Raw genomic sequence first — 8,076 nt, forward strand, 5'->3', positions numbered from 1 at the left:
CTTTTTCACATCTTTCCTTCTCTTTTAACAACTTTCATTTATATCACCACCACTATTTCTTTCAGGCAATGGCAAAACTTTACTTCAGACATTGGTTATTCTCAATAATAATCCTTCAACTTTATACCTTCTTGAAATAATAAGAAGTCATATGACACTACTAAATCTTTAATCACTTACTAATCCACACTCCAATTTTCCCTTTTTCGCATATACATTCGCTTTACAAGATATTTTAATGTCTAAAATAACTCAGTATATTTACTCCATTAATATAAATATCAATTTTTAAGGTTTTAGATATTTATATTTCAGAACAACAAGATAAATTAAAAAAATTAATTTTGTAATATTATATATCTTCATTACGGAGACATATATTCTCTTTTTTTTAAAAAAAAAAACAATAGTAAATAACACAATTTGAAAACTATGTAAAAGTTATCATTACATTCAAGTTTTTTTTTCTATAAATAACACAATTTGAGAACTAAAAGTTATCATTATTTAAGATAATTGTTGTATCAAAAATTACATTTTTTATTCAAATCAATTTTGTATTGCGTTGTGACATACTATGTAGTTGTGATAGTAAAAGTTTTACATGATATAAAAATCATCTAATTTTATCCTTCTAAATTCAAATATTTGTGCATTTTAATTTGTTAGTTATTATAATTTAAACTAGTCAGTTTACAAACTTTTTCCTTTCCATATAAAGAAGAGAAATGGGAAATGAAAAAATGATATGCGCCGTGGCCGGGGATTGTACCCGGGTCACCCGCGTGACAGGCGGGTATATTTAATACTATATTACAACGACCATGCGATGATGACTAGCTATTACTAGTATAACAATTTAATCCAGTTACAATTATATCCAAGACACAGAAAAGGAATCAAATGAATTCCAATTCTTTTCAACTTAAAACCATCCATGATGGTAGTGTAAGAAGAACGATGAACTATTTTCTTCGTTGTTTTTCCTTTCCAGATTTGTCTAAAACTTCATTCATCTCCGACTATCACATCCTCACTATGTCTTCCTTTAATGGCCAAATTTTGTACCTTCTGATGTGGCTCAAAGCTATTTTAATTGATACGTAAATTGCTCTTGATGATGTGCCTATAGTGTGGTGTGATAATCCGAGTGTTAGTCATGATATTTATTCCCGTTTTTTTTATATGAAGTCTAAACATGTTGATCTTAATGTTTACTTTCTCCATGAAAAGATTCTAATTGAACAATTTTGAGTTAAATACGTTCTATCTCAATGATAAATTGTTGATAGTAATCTTGGATTACAATGATTATAAGTGATTTATCCTTTTTGATCTGGGTTAAGAGTCGTAATTAATGGTTTCATGACGGATGGTCAGTTTAAGATGATAGACAATTTACTCTCAATCTCATATGAGCAATTTTATAACGACTTTTAGAGTTAGAGTTAGTGTTAGATCTAAGATCATGATAACTATTCATAGGTTGAAAAGATTGACAAATATTAATGTTTGACGCTAAATTTAACTCTATCAGACCATGTGAACCTAACGATCATGATTAACTGGAAAACATAGGTTTTCAGACTTTTGAATCAATAAAAGAGTTCTTTCTATCCTTAAGGGTGCATTTGGTTCACGGAATGTAAGATTACCATTGGGAATAAAAGATTACCAGGGAATAGGATTACTGGGAATATTGTATTTTGTGTTTGGTTGGTTTAGCAGGAATGTAAGATTACCGTGTTTGGTTAAAGGAATAAAAGATTATTGGAATTATATTTGACCAAATTGTCCTTATTATATATTTGTATAATATTACAAATTGTAAAATATTTATATATTTTCTTTAAAAAATTAAATTCATAATATTTATATACTTTTTTTCCAAAATTAAAAATATAAAAAAGGTTTAATGAAAGGGTGAATTTTTTTTAACCCCTGAACTTCATATATAATTTAAATTATAGATTTTTTTTTTGTAAATCTAAAATAATTTAAGGATAAATTTGTAATTTAACCTTCGTAGAATTTTTATTATTCAATGACAGAAGAATGATATTTTTGAAAAAAAAATTAAAATTTAAGGGCATTTTAATCCAAAAAGCCGGTAATGTTACAATACCTAAGGGAAGGGAGGTAATGACATTCCCGATAATATATCCCAAAAAATCTACTATTGACAATAAAATATTACCGGGAATGAGATTCCCGGCTAACCAAACATGGGAATGTGAGATTCCCATCCCATGGGAATCACATAATCCTTGACCGGTAATGTTACAATACCTAAGGGAAGGGAGGTAATGACATTCCCGATAATATATCCCAAAAAATCTACTATTGACAATAAAATATTACCGGGAATGAGATTCCCGGCTAACCAAACATGGGAATGTGAGATTCCCATCCCATGGGAATCACATAATCCTTGAACCAAACACCCCCTAAGAGATTTACCTTTTGGAAGGTGAGTGTGAAAGTAGGGAGTAGCTGAATTTGGAGAAGACTTGTTGAAATTAAGGGCGGCTAAAATGCAATTGGATTTTTTTGATCATAACCTCATTATTGTTGAGATTTGGAAGGATGTTAGGCAGAGGAGGGGCAGGTGGAGTGGCATAGATTGGTTTGATAACAATTTCATATTCCAAAGCACTCGATCATCTCTTGGATGATAATTTTTAAGAGATTGCCTACGAAGGATAGGTTGATTTCCTTTGGTATTAATGTGGATGTTGTTTTTGTTCTCTGTGGTAATGAGCTTGAGTCTAGGGACCATATTTTCTTTGGCTGCACTTTTTCTAAAACAAATTGGTTGAGTGTGTTGCAGGCTTGCCATTTGCAATGTAGAGTGGGGAGTTGGAGTTAGGAGCTTGCTTGGGAGATTGCTCATCTTAAGGGTAAGTCCTTGTGTAATATCTCAAATTTTAGACTGGTGATTGAAAAGTAAAATTTGAAAGTTTGGTGATCAAAGTGTAAATTTGAAAAGTTTAGAGACTAAAAATGTAAATTTTCAAAAGTTTATTTTGGGTATGTAATTGAGTAGTTCAGCCCAAGAAAATAATTTTAGTGGGTTTTAGAATTTTGATTTGAAATTGATATAAAAGTTTATTAAGCGATAAAGTCCAATAAAATATTCAGATAATTGGATCGAATCTACAAAATTTGAAGGAAGGAAGTTTGAGATTAGAAAAATTATATTGGTATTTTTAATTAGTATAATTTGATGTGAATCAGTGTAATTTGGACGAATTTCCATGTTAGAGTGGAATAGTAAAATTTAGTGACTAAATTGAATTTTTGAAAAATTGGAAGGGTGAATATGGAAATTGATAAATGATATTTTTATATTTATTTAATGATATTAAAATGGAGATAAAAGGATTGCATGGTGGTAAAATTAGGATTCATTAAAAGTAATTTTGACTTTTTGGCTAATATGAAAATTAAAAGTAATTTTAAGATAAATTAAGAGATATTTGTATGGAGAACTCAAGAATTCTTCTCCCATCTTCTCCATTCTTCCGTGACTCCATAACCAAGGTGAGCAAAGTTTTTATTTTTCATTTTTAATCAATTTTAGTCAGAATTTGGACTAAAGTGTGAAATAAGAAATTGTTATACACTTAATTCTCTACAAATTGATATAAGTATTTCAATGTTTCATGCGTAAATGGTGAAGTGAGTATTTATGGTGGTTGAAGAGAAAGTTGAATTTAATTGAGATAAGGTTGTAATATAACTTTAGGAGTGTTATGGAAGTATAATAAGTCTGCAAATTGATTGGAAATGATTAGGAGGGACTTAATTGAAAGTTTTGGCTATGATGGGGTATTATGGAGAGATGTTAAAAATTTGTTAGTTTGATATGTGAATGGTTTAGAATGATCTTAGATGCTTGGAAATTGTGTTTTGGATCAAATTGAAACTTTGTTGGGTTTCAAGGACTATTTTGCATGGTTTGAAAAGTGAAGGATTAATAGGTAATTGTTGGAAAACTAAAGTACCATGCTGGAAATTATGGTTGGATTGATGAAATGTTGCATCTAGATTAACATGGAATGTTGTATTGGGTTGATTAAGAATTTAAATAAATCATAGGGATCAAGTTGCAAGAATTGTCTGTCCAGCTCAGTTGGTAGAGCGCAAGGCTCTTAACCTTGTGGTCGTGGGATCGAGTCCCACGGTGGGCAATTCATAATTCTGTCTGTCGAAGGTCTCCCACGGAAGCTGCTCTCAACCTGGCGTTGGGGGCAGCCTACTATCCTACCTCCCCCTTACCCCATTACATATGAGAATAAGGTCAGCTAATTTTTATTTTTTATAGGGATCAAGTTGCAAGTTTTGGAAAGATTAATGATGAAATGAGAATGTAACATCCCAAACTACGGGTTAGTGACTAAATTGTAAAATTTTAGAATTTGATGATTAAAATAAAATCGTTGAATAGTTCAATGATTTATGTGGAGATATTTCCTGAAAGTTAGTAGTAATTATTAAAAGAATGAAAGGGCAAAATGGTCATTTGACTTGGAAATGAAAAAAATGATATATATGTAGGTGGGATAAGGATGAGGAGATATTTTCTCCATTTTATCTTCTTCTTCTTCATGTACGAGAGAAGAAGAAAGCCAAACTTGCAAAAGTACGTTTTCTAATTAGTTGATTATTTGTTGATTTAAAGGTTGAGTTTTGATCATTAGATGATAACTAAGTTTAAGGAAAACTTAAGTTATCTTAAAATCAAAAGATGAAGAAGTAATGAAAGATTAAAGAAAATGAGTTTTTAAGTGAATTTTTGGAAAATAGTTGATAAGTTGAATTTGAAACTAAATTTGACTTATCATCAACTTAATTAAGATATATGAAGTGATAGAATTGAATTTAGAGTATCTTGAAAATTTGGTATGATTATTGATTTCCATATGAAAGATGGAATTTTAAGGTTAAAGATGTATTGAATGAGTAGAAATTAGTTTAAGTATATGTACTTGAGTTAAGAATAGAAAGGGGAATGAAACATGAAGAATTTTAATGAAAAGTTATGGAATTTTCGGATTAAAATCAATTTATAATTGATAGATGCATCGATACACTATGAATGTGTACCGATGCACTAAGACAAATTTTGAAGGTACATCGAACATTAAGGAGTGCATCGATGCATGAGAATTTCAAAGCTATTTTGTTTACCGATGCACCCATAGTGCATCGATACACTCCTAAAGGAAAATGGAATTTTGGTTAATTAAACTAACTTAAGTTATTAACATCAAGTTATAAGATTTAGGCTTCTGATAATCGTCTCGAAAATTATATTTATGTAGATACAGAGCCTAAACGTGTTCCCGAAACAATCAAAGAATTAGGATCGAATCAAAGCAAGGCTAAGGTGAGTGCAATTTAAATTGTACTTATGTTATTGATCAAACATTGACTTGCGATGAGCCATTGACGGAGTTACTATGGTAAGAAGTAACTCTTAAAATATTATGGTATATGACATGATTTACATAATTACATGTATATGTGATATGTTGGTTATGTTGTTTTATGCGTTATGTGATATATATATATATATATATATATAATATATATATATATAGGAACTTGAGAAATAAAATAAGCTATGTGATAAGGATACAGAAAATGAAATGAATGACATGAAATGTATATATGCTTGATTATATGAGTGAATATGTTATTGTAAATGCTATGTGGCTTATGTAAATAAATAAAGAGGTGATGATAAGAATAATAATAATAAGGATAATGAAATGATATGTATATGTGAAAGTAAATACATGAAAATAATATATAGTTAATGTGATATAAGTGATTATGTAAAATTGTAAGAGAGGTTATATGGCAGTGATATATGGACTATATGAAAGTATGTATATGAGTACATGTATAAGTTTAGATGTTATTTTACGTGCTATGTGATGTATATATGAACATATGCGAACAAGAAATGACATACGTACATGAACAAATGAGAAATGATATAAGCCATATGAAATGATCTACGTGATTACATGTAATATGGAATATATGCTTACACATACATGTGGTATGTGACAGAAGAGAAATAACAAGTAATATGAAATGTTATAAATGATAATGCCCATGTTATTCGATATCAGAGCTAGGGGTATAGTTGGCATGCCGTATAAATGTCCCGAAATGATCTACGGAACATATGGACATAATTACTTATGTCTTTCGGGACATATGGACAATATACATATGTTCTAAGGAACATATGGACAATTTACCTAGGTTTTTCGGGACCTATGGACAATTGTCGAGGTTCTTTATGACCTATGGATAGGTCTTTCGGGACATTTATACGAGTTGTGGTGACAACATTAGTCCATAACCTCAATGTACTCACATACCTTAAGTTCTCAATAATGTACATGGGCTTATAAAAGGTTATCAAAGGTAATTGCATGAATTATATGATGCTATGAGTGTTTCTTTGTGAAATGATATATGTGTTACATGATATACCAAAGTGATAAGTACAAGATCATATGAATAATGGGTTAATGATAATAATAGAGATCATGAAAATGATGATTTACGTACAAGTATGCACTCTGTTATATGAAAAGTTTTATGATTTTTATTATATGTTTTATATGCCTCACTAAGTCAACGACTTAGCGTGTGATTGTTTCACGCGTAGGTTCCGAGAAGAGGAAGATTGATAAAAGTTATGCAAGACAAGTCAATTCCTCCTTTCCAAAGATCAGATCAGAAAAGAAATATATAGTATGTATTTTATAATAAGGAAAGTGGTTGGCATGTAAATAAATGATTAAATCCGATATGTTCTAATCGGTTTTGAAAAGTCATACGATTGAGTTTTGTAATGTTTTAAATGCATATATGTAATTGATAAATTTTATACGGATTAAAGCTTAGATTTTTACGAGTTTCTACATATTTTTACGAAAATACTATAGCAGTACTGTAGCAGTGCATCGATGCATAATTTTGCTTCGAAATTTTAGTGCATCGGTGCACTGTAGCACTGTTCATGATACTGTTCATGGCAATGTTCATACCATATTTTACTGTTCATAAAAACATATATTTTCTTAAATTGGTTATAACAAACATGATTCAACAATATATTATCATATTTTCTTAATATAAGTTCAAATGTGTTTCTATCTTACAAGAATATTGTTTTAAAAGTCAATGTGACATCTCGGACTCGTATTCGGGTCGAATACGGGTTGGGGTGTTACAGAGAATTTGGCAATGTTGAAGTATTGTTTGAAAGTATTGTGAAATTGGTTAAATGTGATGGTTGATTTGGATTAAGTGATCACCAAAGGATTAATTTAAATGTTAATGAAATGTTGAGTTTAGTTTAGTTTTAAAGAAAGGTTGAATGGTGACTAAAAATGAATGGTTGAAAAGTTAAGTGAAATTATTTTGATAAATGATATTTTAAGGATTTGATAGAATTAAATTTAGTTCTCGAGTGGGTCACTAAAACTTTTATTGAACTTCGTCGATAGCATTTCTAGAATATTATGCAAATTTGAGTTTAGTATATTAGTTGAAATACTAATATATGTTTAAAATTATATATATCGAGAAATCGATTGACGTGTAGATAGCGACCGAAAGCAAGCTCAAAATTAGTTTGCACTTTCAGTGATGTTCAATGATGATGTGTTTTGGAAATTGCGTGGAATTCGTTTATTTATAATGTGCGGAGGTGGAGGAATTTACGAATTTTTCAACAAAAGATATATGTAAGAAGAGACTATTGTCCATTGTATCAAGGAAACAATAAGATGTAGACTGGTAGGATTGCTCATAAGTAGAGAGAATCCAGTTAATAGCTCTCTGTATAGAGAGTCGAATATTTTTTAGAGGTTGGTTTTAATGGTTTAGCGCTTTGAAAATGTTAAAAAACTTGATGTTATACCCTTTTATCCAATTAAACAAGAAAAAATTCATCCCATTTACAACCAAATCAAGCATTAGAAAAACACTATTCATCATCCTGGGCATTGCCAGGATGTTACAGTTGTCAAATCTCCAACTCAC

The 8,076-nt window shown here is 30.0% G+C and overlaps 1 non-coding gene across 1 annotated transcript; it reads left to right on the plus strand.

The window, feature by feature from the left end:
- Positions 1 to 4,120: 4,120 nt before the first annotated feature.
- On the plus strand, positions 4,121 to 4,193 carry TRNAK-CUU. The gene has a single exon. It is a non-coding gene; the product is annotated as a tRNA-Lys (tRNA).
- The last annotated feature ends 3,883 nt before the right edge of the window (positions 4,194 to 8,076 follow it).

The sequence above is a fragment of the Hibiscus syriacus genome, unplaced genomic scaffold (genome assembly GCF_006381635.1).
Source record: "Hibiscus syriacus cultivar Baekdansim isolate YM2019G1 unplaced genomic scaffold, ASM638163v2 tig00110187_pilon, whole genome shotgun sequence".
Taxonomy (NCBI): Eukaryota; Viridiplantae; Streptophyta; class Magnoliopsida; order Malvales; family Malvaceae; genus Hibiscus; species Hibiscus syriacus.